This window comes from Zalophus californianus, chromosome 3, assembly GCF_009762305.2.
Source record: "Zalophus californianus isolate mZalCal1 chromosome 3, mZalCal1.pri.v2, whole genome shotgun sequence".
In the NCBI taxonomy this organism is placed as follows: Eukaryota; Metazoa; Chordata; class Mammalia; order Carnivora; family Otariidae; genus Zalophus; species Zalophus californianus.
Window position 1 is genome coordinate 4,404,484 of NC_045597.1, and position 12,410 is coordinate 4,416,893.

At 45.2% G+C, this 12,410-nt stretch overlaps 1 long non-coding RNA gene across 2 annotated transcripts; it reads left to right on the forward strand.

The window, feature by feature from the left end:
• The first annotated feature begins 1,896 nt into the window (after positions 1-1,896).
• Positions 1,897-8,080, forward strand: LOC113920200. Of its 2 annotated transcripts, none has more exons than XR_003519254.1 (4): positions 1,897-2,174; positions 2,269-2,687; positions 6,218-6,335; positions 7,634-8,080. It is a non-coding gene; the product is annotated as an uncharacterized LOC113920200 (long non-coding RNA). The 2 variants fall into 2 exon arrangements; XR_003519255.1 differs by having other exon boundaries at positions 2,269-2,654.
• Positions 8,081-12,410: the final 4,330 nt, after the last annotated feature.

Here is a 12,410-nt window from a genome sequence, read left to right on the forward strand (position 1 = left end):
TATCTCTTTCCTTTCACAGACAAGCTTATTGAATGAAATGAAATGCACTTCATGTCCCCACATCCTTATCTAGCCCAATTTCTCCATCCCCTGATGCTCTGGAAGGACGGAAACTGTTCTCACCAAGGTCAGTAAAGATCTCCTAATTGGAAACGTTGGTTCTTAGCTTGGTCGATCTTGTGTGGGAAACACAAGGCTGGCCGGGGCTCAGGGCAGGATGAATGCTTCCATTTGGCTCCACTACCCAACTGTGAGTAAGCCACAGACGACAGAAACAGGGCCCAGGCTTGAGGTGGACATGTGTCCTCTCACCCTGTGGGGCTCTTGGAAGCCTGCAAGAGCTCATGGTCAACGCTCTCTCTTCTGCAGCCAGAGAGGCCCAGAACTACAGCCTCACCCCTTTTCCCATTAGAGGCTCAGAGGCCGCCAGGACCGCCAGGACACGCCTCCTTTGGTTCTTTCTCTCTGAGCCGGAGGGGCTGCAATGCCAGGCCGAGGCCCATCATTGGGATGGCTCTACCTCCCCATGTATCCTCTCTGCCCACGAGTCACTTCCTCTGCATGACTGCTGGGTTGCGGACCCTCTTCACCGGTTTTCTTGTTTCCTCTCTCACCATGACAAATCAGCTATGGCAGAGCCGCCAACGCCATCTTAACGAATAATAACGTCACTTCCTGTTCAAAAATAAATCAGCCATTTAGTTCCCATTGCCCCCAAGATGAACGTTAGACTCCTTAACATATCCTCTTAGGAAGTACTCGCTAACAGTGTCCTCCTGTTTCCTGGGCAGAGTCAGACACCCCTGCTACGGGATGCCTCCCCTCAACCCACCCTCAACACTTAAGCCTTTTGAGAAAGTCCCACCACTTGGTACCGTCAATCTCTTTGCCTATAGGAATGTAAAAATACCGGAATTCAGGTGTTTGAGGGAATGTTAGAAGGTCTGCAGGCTTAGCCTCAAAATTATCGATGGATTTTTGGTTGAATTAAATTAAGACCTCTTGAAAAACTTCAGAATTGTAGCTGTCATTTGAGAAGAATGACAACAATTTTTCACAAGCCCCGAGTCTTAGATTCTATGCTGCTCTCTGGTAGAAGATAGAAGACGTAAGACCCTTGACCATTAGGTCTCAACAGTCCCACCTGTATGTGAGTAACTGATTTCCAATTGAAGTATAGAAGGACAATAATGAAACATATCTAACATTTACTGAACACTGTAATGGACCAAGCTGAAAGGCATTTTACATATTTTATTTCAGTGAATCCTCAAGAAGATTGAAGGTGCCTAGTGTGACTGGCCCCGTTAGAAAGCCCAGGTGGAGGTGCCACGTCGTGCAGCTGGGAAACAGAGCATCTAGAAGGTAACCCCGAATGTGGCTGCTTCCAAAGCCTGCCCTTCAAGGAGGAGAATATACAGCATACTTTTGAAACTGACTCCATAGTTCCACTTTGCAAATACTGCTCAAGGGACTCGCGGTGAGGACGGATCACCTAATTTTGAGTGGATCTAGTACATGGACTGGGTTTGGGTATAGTTGGAGGAAAGTCTGATCACCCAGACCCTGCAGGTAGCTGAGGTCAGCACACGTGTCCTCCTGGAGCTCAAAGCCACCGGCCTTCAGACTCACTTTCTCAGGCGTCAGAGCTCCGATCTTGGCAAGAGAGTCAAGGTTTCATCATTCTGGGGACGGGAACTCCTCAGGATGACCTTCTACTTTCCTTTTCTCCCCAAGGAGCGGAGTTTTGTTTGGGTTTGTTGTTTCTGGCTGTGAGGCGTTTGTGTTCTTACCCATGAGAGCAAAGCGTCCCCCTCTTGCTTTTGAGGTCAGCCAACAGCGTCAGCGCCTTCATGCGGGCCTGCCCTTCCAGTTTCCCTTTTCTGTCCTTGGCAGCAAAGACAAGACCTCCCAGTGGATCATTGCTTTAGAGAGTGGAAGGCTCACGTCTCCCTTCTTGAGCCTTTAGGGAAAATATTAGGATATTAGTATTCCAGGTCCTCCTGGTCTCAATTCTCCAAATCGCCGACGCGCACAAGTCACTGCTGCTCGTGCCCACTGGTTCGCTCAGCGCCGTGGGCATTTCCCACTGTTCCTTGGAAGGTGCTGGAAGGCCCGGCTGCCGCCGGCAGTGGGAGAAGAAGGCACAGAGGGCTGCCAGAAACACAGACCCGGTAAGGCACGAGGTCGGCCCAACAGATATTAAACGACTTGAGTGCTCATTTTGAGAATACAATGTGTAAATTATAGGAATATTTGTGTTTACAGATTTTGCAGCTCCTGAGAAGCAAGGCGTTCTAGGACGAGTCACTGAAGAACTGTCATCGTGCCCCATCTAGTGGCCGCCACCAGACACGGGAGCAGCCTTTTGTCCTCCCAAGTGAGGACCAGGCTGGGACGAAGCCAAGTTTTCCTGTGCCTTCAGAGGCTGTTGGAAATTAAACCACCTGGAGGAGTAGAGTAATTTTTTTAAGCCATGAGAGTATTGGTCAGTGACACTTGAGACTGGTGCTTAATGAAGAAAAGGATTTCTTCAAATACTTGGATTAAAGGGGATAATTTTCAAAGGTCATGATAGCCCGCGATGAGCTTCAAGAAATCACCCTTACTTTGGTTGTGCCCCTTCTCTCTTCTCAGAAGAATGTGTATTTAAGGTGATTTTTCTAATGCAAGAAGTTAGATTTCTGGTCAGTAACCTGTCACTGTTAGTGTTTGTCCTAAGGGGCCCCTGTGTGTGTGTGTGTGTGTGTGTGTGTGTGTGTGTGTGTGTGTGTGTGTTGGTGCTGTTCAAGGCTTACACTGTATTAAGCAACAGAGAGTGGGGATGACTTGCAGTTTGGAAACTGCTTTTTGATCTTGAATTTTCTTTTCCTACAAACTCCAAGCAAATGATTGATGCATCCCTAAAGACAATCTCTCTAATGAAAAAGAATGCTGTAAGATCACTTCAATTAATTGGTAACAGCTATGCAGAGCACTGTGTTGAGAAACGGTGTGTGATTAGGCTGAAAGCAATTTAGCCAAAGCAATTTGGGTTATTGTGATAGAACCGAAAGCATGATGTTCAATATGAAAGCCTCGCTGAAAATGAATATTCTTCCAGTGATGTATTTGTCTTTTAAGTATGGTGCTTCTTAACATATCTAGGTGCTATTACGAATTTGGGGGGGAAGGGATTTCTACTTTATTATTCTCTCTTTTTAAGATTTTATTTATTTATTTGACAGAGAGAGGGAACACAAGCAGGGGGAGCGGGAGAGGGAGAAGCAGGCTTCCCGCGGAGCAGGGAGCCCGATGTGGGGCTTGATCCCAGGACCGTGGGATCATGACCTGAGGCGAAGGCAGACGCTTAACGACTGAGCCACCCAGGCACCCCTACTTTATTATTTTCTAATTTACTTTTTAAAAATCTATATACCTTTGCGCTGCTTTGCTTGCTTTGCAATAGCAGAAGTGTGGAAATCCCCAGATACCGGCACACTGAGAATTGTGACGTCTTCATAATGATTATCTCTGGGTCATTAATATTGTGATGTGTTCTCCGGAGGGGGGATGATTTTACTTTTTTTCTCTCAATCTATTAAAAAATAGAGCTAAATCATTTAGAAAAATTATGAAAAAGAAATTGAAGATATTGATAAAGATCTGAGAATTTGATGAAAATATTCAAAGACAGAGTTGCAAAACTCCCGTGGTGCACCAAAAATATCACTTTTCAAAGAATTTATGTGTGTCCGTTATTGTTTCTAACATTATTATTCTGACTAAACTATCCCGGGGGCGAGTTTGCACTCGGCCAAACAATATTGATCACATCACCAATGGGCACATAGGGCTGTACTGAAAGCCTCAGGGCTCAGCCATGGAGAACAATTAGATTGATCAGAGGTGTCAGCAGTTACTGAAAGAGCATCTAAGTTACAGTGGTCAGCCAGAGGCAAGAGGGTCAATATGCTCACTCGCTGGAAAATAAACCATATTTCTATAAACAAAGAGAAAATGTTTGGAGAACATGTCTTGTCATCATTCTGCTGCAGGAAAAATAACAAAGAAGTCAAAGAATCGAGTTGCCCCAAGCTTTAGCCTTTAGTGGGGAAATAAAACTTAAAACAAAATCTGCCAACTCAGAAAGCTTCTCCACGAAGTCAGTACAAAAGGAAAACAGTGTTATTATCGAATAAGCATTAAATCAGAATGTGATTCATATAACAGGTAGTCTGCTAAGAGACTGCAAAGAGAGAAGGAAATCTCACCCTCTGTGTGGCTGAGCAGGTGCAACCCACCACATCTGTGTTCTCAGGGTACATGGCAACTGGTCCTCAAGGGACCGGGCTTGACAGCACACGCATCGTCCATCCTACATCCGCCTGGTCATTAGGGTGACCATCCGGGTTAGTGAAATGGGTTCATACAAAGGAAAATAAGCCATCTCTGCATCAAGAGACAGGGTGGCTGTCTTCCTTGATGCTACATCTCTTAGAGAAGGCTCCCCTGTCCTTGAGAAAGATTGGCCAGGGTTGGGAAACTGGCGAATTAGCTTTTAAAAGATTGGCAAATATTCAGAGGGACAGAGAAAGAACCTATACATTGTCTAAGGAAAAAGAGGGGAGACGTCTCTTCCTTTAGTTTGAACAGGCACAGTGAAACTCTCGGTGTACTTTTTTTGCCGCCTCCCCACTGTCCACCCCCTTCCCCTGTCCACTCTCACTAGCACTCATAGCAACATCAGCGCCTCTGCTGTCCTGCACCTGCCGGGCCCGCTGCTCGGCTCTGGCTGGTCACCTCCGTCCTCAGGAACTGCTTTCCAATGTCACCCCTCCTCCCATGGTTCCCGTAGCCACCTCACTTCCTCTACCTCAGTTGCTCTGGGACCAAGCTGCCTGCACTCTACAACATTTTGCAGTGCTTTAAAAGAGCTGCTGTCACATAATTTCACTTGATGTTGTGACGTGATCTGTAATTTGTTTATAGACTTCGGACGTGGTGACGGGTCTGTGTGGCAAGTGGCCTCTCATTCATGCTGGAGGGATTAGAGGCAATGATGGACGAAGCATGCAACATGCTCCATGTGGGCGGGAGACTGAAGACCCTCATCGGGACTCCAGAGTCCAGAGGCTAGAATGTCCAGCTCCACGTGTAACACCATCTACATCTGCACTGTAGGATTATGAATTAGCATAATATTCCATTGGAGAAATGTGTGGTGTTCACGCTATACGGTTGCTGACAATAGTTTTAGGCATCTCAGCCTTTACAAGATCATGTACAAAAATCTGGTGACTGAGTTGCTTAACTTTCCAAGTGGCGCCAAAGGTCCAACCCTCTGGTTGATCCTGTGACAAACAGCTTTAAAAACTTTGGTATATCTACCTTCAGAACATGGCTGATTTTGAAACTGAGTAAAGCTTTCATGCAAACCACTCATTGAAGTACAGAGAACTGGTCGTCAGATTGTGTGGCAGAATTCAATACTCTCTCACTGCAGCATATCTCCTGGTAGACAGTTTGCTGGGGGGGGTGTGATGGGGGCATTCCTCCAATTGTTAGAAACTACTGATGTCCACCAAAAAGGATGTGGTGATTATGAATCACCAGATTGACTTGTGTGAGATTTTAACAGATGTATATCTGTCTCAGGAAAAGTCTAACTCATGAAGCAATGAAAGACATGACTGGATGTGCCAACACAAGACACCGAATGCAAGGAAACAAAAATCTAAAAGAATAAGTAAAGGTTAAGTGTTTTCCAGCAAACAAAAATAAAAACAAAAACATGCTAGTAATAAATAAATGCAGGGTGCCTGGGTGGTTCAGTCTGTTAATCATCTGACCCTTGATTTCGGCTCAGGTCATGATCTCAGGGTTGTGGGATCGAGCCCCACATTGGGCTCTAAACTAGGTTTGGACTCTGCTTAGGATTCCCTCTCTCCCTCTCTCTCCCTCACTCTCCTCTCCAAAATAATAATAATAAATAAATACATGAAAAAATAATTATGTAGAGGGAATAAAAGTGATTTCACAAATTTTGAATCCACCAACAACCTGCCATGAAAATCATAAAAGATAATTTGATAGGGCACTTTTCTTTTGAAATTGATTATTAAAAAAAAAGCAAGTGAGTTGAAAATAGATGAGCCTACAAAATAGATGAAATTCTCAGTTATTGTCAAATCAGGCTTTTCTGAACCTCATTTACCCCATGTTTCTTTTCTATCAGGAAATCCTTCCATGCCATTCAAATCTTTATGTATGTGTTGGTGAATTTCGGGAGTGGCACAAAATGGTGTTTGCTGAGTTTGAACTATGTCTTGGACAGAGGTCTGGTCTCCATTCAGGTATTTTCTTTTTAGTCTGTGCTTTGAGTCTGCATGAGTGTGTCAGGGGTCAGAGAGAGAAGTGGGCAGGTCGGCTTCAGACATCCATTCCCAGACCTTTTCCTTTCAACATTCCCAGCTCTCCTCAACAGCTATGTTTTACCAGCTCTTTTCTGACTTCCTAGAGAATAAGACTGGCTTTTTCCACATGTGCCCCCACCCCCCCCCCCAGAGAAAGTTCCCGATATAGTCCATCTCCCCTTCTCCAAGCAAATGTGCACCCCCCCACCCCCATGGGCATCTGTCAGCTCCTCCTTACCTGCCACCAGCCTCCAGGTAACGGTTTTGTGCATTTCCAGGTTCTATAGCTGTTTTCTTCTGGGGTTTTGTCTAGCAGAGATAAAACCTTTTTTGTCCTTTAGCAGAGATGTCATAGAGATCCTGTGGCAGAAGCCCCCCAACTACATCTACTTCTGACCGTCATTCCCATCCTTACCAGAAACCGCGGAAGGACAGGGTATGCACAGCAAAGGGGAGAATAAGCCAGGTGCATACACCCTAAGCTTCCTAATTCAACCATATTGATAGTTACAGTACTTCACCAGTTAGCCTTTTCTAGGACATTTAAGTCCGAGAACAGAGATGAGAGAAATAACTGTCACAACCTCTCATAAAGTTTATCCATAAGGAACAAAAACAGTATTATCAAATCTTTATAGCAAATCTTTGTTATCTGAGTGGTGACTCGTCTGGAGTCATTTTTATTACTAGCTCACTGCCAAGTGATGTCGACCCGCTCTGTTGACCCCTGGAGACATGTGGATACAGGAGACAACACTGCACGTGCTCTTAATCCCCTCGATTTACTTGAAATGTAAAAAATATGTTATTCCTCCCAATAAGACCTTAGATGATGCACAATTAAAGTGCCGTATCTCTTTACAAACTGACATTAACATATAGAAAGAAATGGACACGGGTCAAGAACATGGCTTTCCTGGATTCCCCCAAGTTAGAGTTTATAAGACACTTCATTCCTTTACTAATTAGTTTCCTCAATCAAGAAACAAAACTGGCAACTTTTATAAGCAAAACACTGAGCTAAGCTACGGTGGTAGAAAGGTAAGGTAGGGATTGCATTTGCCCTCCCTGATCAACACCAACCTAGTGACAGAGGACACGTGGGGGTAGATGACGCCACGGTCACCGTGGGCAGGATGGCACTGCGTGTCTTAGTAAGCCACAGTTCCATGTGGCTTTTCAAGTTAATGTAATATGATGCATCAAAAATGTGGAAATGAAGTTCTGTCTCATTTCAGAGGAAGGCGTAAGCAATCCCAAATGGAGAGAGATGTGAAATCTTCATGGCGAAGAAAGTGACTTCCTACTCAAACGGACATACTGGTACTTAATGCTGAATGAAACACAGCAAAATAGAAGTGATTCCATCCCAAAGCCATTTCAGATACATACACATACCATTCCACCATTATTAATTCATAGATGGTAAGTTCAAAGAAAAGCGTGTGGGTGAAGATTTACCGAGGGCTTCTTTAATTAAAGCATAAAATGGGAATGGTCCTTGAAATACCAAATATGCCCCGCATTGTCTCATTGTTTTGGTCCGGTGCATTAATTTAAAAGAAAACTGATGATTTGGAACTCCAAGATTAATATGAATAACACAATCATTAAAATTATACTATTTCAGATATTAATAACACAACCATTAAAATTCTCATTTTTGATAGTATATTATTCATACAATTCACAATACGGATAAATCTGTTCACTCCTAGTGATGCGTGGCTAGGCCAGTTCAAACTAAAGAGAGTGAAATGCAGCGAGGCTGCCTCAAGCTTCAGGGTCTATTAAACTTAATTCATCATGAATCTGAAAAGCTAATTAGAAGTGAAAGGAAGCAGGGACGGAGATGCCTTCTGTACCATGAAGTGAGGCAATGCGTTTTAGGAAACGATGTGCGCGTTACGATCGCTGGAGCTTGAATGGAGTTGCACATAGGAACTTCAACGGGACTTAGAAGAATCCCATCAACAAGACCTGCTTTGTCGGCACTCAGAGGGAGGTGGTCAGCTCTTGAGCGACTTGCAGACTAGCAGCGGGGGTGTTGGCTGGGGCGGGGGCTGGGCCTGGAGGAGGAGGGGCCCACCTGCCTCCCACAGTTTCGACAGCTCACTGTGGACAGCTCATGAAGCTGTTCATGGAAACATTTGCGCAAAGCGATCTTGCCGTTGCTCTTATGTATCTGGTTGAAAATAGACCCACTGGGTCCTTCATAAAGCAAGGAAGGCCACAGGCATTCCGCACCTTCACACTGATTTGGTGGACAGGGGAGCAAATCCCAATCCTCCCGGCATGCTGCTAGAGGAAGGGCAGGGAGGAGGGTGGAGAGCCTGGAGACAGGAGGCCCGCCCCTTGCAGGTAGCCAGCAGCAGGTGGAGCGTGGGCAGCTTGTCCCCAGAGGGTGAGGGGGTCCCATGAAGAGGGCCCCAGGAGGATGAGAGCCCCCGCCCCAAGCGCACACGCTCAGTGCCGTCAGCACCCTCATCTCTTACCCGACAAGCAGAGCAAGCTCGCTCTCTCGCTCTCTCTCTGGGCACAGCGCTGCTTTTCCTTCTCTCGCCTCTGCCTCCTGCATCCTCTGGCTTCAGCTTGTTCCCGGAGGCCTCAGGTAAGGAGAATCTAAAGCTATCTCGCTGCTGTGAGGCTGGATCCCACCGTCTCCAGCCTGGTCCTCGCCTCCCTCCCTCCTCTCGATGCTCACACCAGCTCCTCTCCCGGATCCAGGACTCGGGCCCCGGGCGCTTGCGGGATGCTCCTTCCCTCCTTCCCTTTCCTCAGCAGATTCTCTTTTGCCATCAGAACTGCTCACAATGGTATGTCTTCTCTCTGTTTTTCCCGACTCCCACCCGTGACTCTACCCGCTGCCAGGTGACTCCGGGCCCCATGCTCATGGGCACTAGCTCAGCCGTAGGCACCTGTGGAGGCCAGGCCTCCTCCCCTGGGCTTCTGCCTTCTGCTGCTGGCCCCGCCCGGAGGCCCACAGATTAGAGGGTGAGCTCTGCACACGGGGAGTGTGGGAAATGCTCGTCCACCCAGACTCTTGTGACTGATGGTAAGGTAGCTGATTCTAGGCAGGGGCAGCTGTATTTCCAGAAAAAAAAATTTCCTTGTGTTGAAAGAAAAATTTGCCTCACATGGAGTCTCATTGTGCACTTTGGAGTTAATGCAGGACAAAGGAACTCATGCTCTTTCTTCAAGAAAGCATTTCAAATATTTGAGGGTAGCACCATCTCCCCCCACCTCCACCCCACTTTCCAGGTCCTCTTCTCTCTCACTCTCTCCTTCTGTTTGTTTCGTTTTTAGAAAAATTGGTCCAGTTGATAATGCATTCACAATGTAGCTCATCCACATTTTCTTCTGTGTTTGATTAAGTGAAGTTTATAGCTCTCTGCCTGGAAAGTGATCTAAAATAAGGCCGGTTAACCCCATGCCTCCACTCCTGAAGATTTACTTTCATTTCCTCCAAGAAAACCACTAAAATCCCCTTGTTTAAGTTTTAGTGGAATTTTATGTGATCTTTCCAGAAACCATTCTCTTCTCTGACATTGAAAAATCCCCGCTATTGGTCTGAATGCAACTCTTTTGGGTTTGGTGGTTTCTTACAAAGCTAAGCATACTTTTACCTGAATGTTCCAGAAATCGTGTTCCTTGCTATTTACCCAAATGAGTTGAAAACATAGATCCACACAGAAATCTGCACACAAATGTTTATAGCTGCTTTATTCACAATTGCCCAAATTTGGAAGCAACTCAGATGTCCCTCAATAGGCAAACAGATAAACTGGATCATTCAGACAGTGGAATATTATTCAGCAGTAAAAAGAAACAAGCCATCCAACTGCAAAAAAGCCTGGAGAACCTTAAAGGCACATTACTACGTGAAAGAAGCTGGTCTCAAGGGGCTACATATGGTGTGATCCAAACTCTCTGACATTCTGGAAAAGGCAGACAGAAAAAAAATCAGTGGTTGTCAGGGGTTTGGGGTGTGGAGGGGTGAAAAGGTGGAGCCCAGGGGACTTTCAGGGCAGTGAAAGATTCTGTATCATACTGCAGTGGTGGACACATGACATCATGAATTTGTCAGAGCCCAAGGATTGCACAACACCAAGGATGAACCCTAATGTAAACCATGCACTTTAGCTAATAATCGAGTATCAGTGTCTGTTGATTAATTGTAGCAAATTCACCACACTAATACAATCAGTTAAAAATAGGGGGGATTAGGGTGGTGGTGATTGGGTATATGGGAACTCTGGGCTTTCTGCTGAATTTTCTGTAACTCTAAAACTGCTCAAAAAATGGCCTATTGATTTTTTTAATTAAAATTAGATAATGCGCGCAAACTGGTCTACTGCAGTGAATGTATAAGTAGTTTAAAAATTTAACGGGAGTTGTCTGCAATGTGTCGGCATCAGAATATATCCCCAACCGTCTCCTCGTAAGAAGTCAGAGATAGGACGAGATTTCTACAAAGCCTGGGCCAACTTAGGAGAGAGAGTCTGCCCTACAGCCCCCCTCCCCCGTCTCTCCGTGCCATTATTCTTTCCCTCTGCCCTGACTTTCCGGGACTATACCTTTGCCAAAGTTCCCAGGTTTGCAAACCATTTCCTACAACTCAACAAGAATCATGTCCATCAGGCAGGAACAGAGCAGAAGTTGTGATACTGCATTGTGTCCTTAAAAGTTGAATATGAGGGGCGCCTGGGTGGCTCCGTCATTGTCTGCCTTCGGCTGCGGTCATGATCCCAGCGTCCTGGGGTCGAGCCCCGCATCGGGCTCCCTGCTCCGCGGGAAGCCTGCTTCTCCCTCTGCCACTCCCCCTGCTTGTGTTCCCTCTCTCGCTGAGTCTCTCTCTGTCAAATAAATAAAATAAAATCTTTAAAGAAAGTAGAATATGATTTGAGGAAACACTAACAGGGTCTGGCTTGTCTTTTAACGTTCTTCCAGCTTCTGGTTTTATCATTCTTTGTATTTCTCTCTTAAATCATACTGGAGACCCTGACGTTCGTTGTTCTAGTGCTTCCCTCTCGTGGTTGCACTTGGGTATAACATCTCAGCAAGGCAAAGGCAGGGCGGTTCATTGCCCCAAATGAACATTTTGTGGGTTTGTTTCTAAATAAATGTAGCATGTATAGTTAATAGTTTCATACTAAAGGAAATATGTGAATTTAAAAGTAGTTCCTTGGGAACTTGGCAAACACTACCTGGCCAGTCGATCGTGTATTTCTGGTTTTTTAGGATTTATTTTATACTCCACCTCTTTGGGATTCTTCCCCCAAACGCGTATCGGCTCGGTTCCGATCTGAGAAAAAGATCAGGCAAACCCACACTGAGGGACCTCCTGCAAAACAGCTGGCCAATACTCCTCCAAACTGCGGGGGCCATGAACCCAAGGAAAATTTGAGAAACTTGGAGCAGAGGAGGCAAAGGAGACGTGAGCCCTGAAGGCAAGGACGTGGCCTGGGCTGGATCCTGGAAAGGAAAGGGACAGCAGTGGAAACATAATGAAATCCTAGTCAAGTGTGGAGTTCAGTGAATAGTGATACGTAGGGGTCCTTTCTTGGTTGTGAAGATGTAAGAAACAGGACATGAACAGTACGGGAACCTGCGTGAGGCATATCTAGAACCTTCTGTGCTCCCTTTGTAAACTTTCGTAAACCGAAACCTACTCTAAAATAAAAAAGGGTGGTTCGTATATTTTCTTTAAAAGGTTGTTGTTGTTGTTGTTGTTGTTTTAATCTTCCTCGGGGCCCCTCCCCTTCCTTCCTGGAAATATAATCTCAAGTTCCTAATGTTTTTAACTAAATTCTGTAACTTTCTGCACAGCTCTTCAAATTCATTTAAAAAAAACACATTGAATTTTGCTCTTAATATGAGTAATTTTTATAGTATGTAATTTGTACCTTAATAAAATTTTTTTAAAAAGAAAAAAACTCTGTAAGTCCTGTCCATTGATTTTACCCTCTAGCTCCTTGCATATTGAAAATGTTTCTTCCTTCTTTTTTTCCTTCC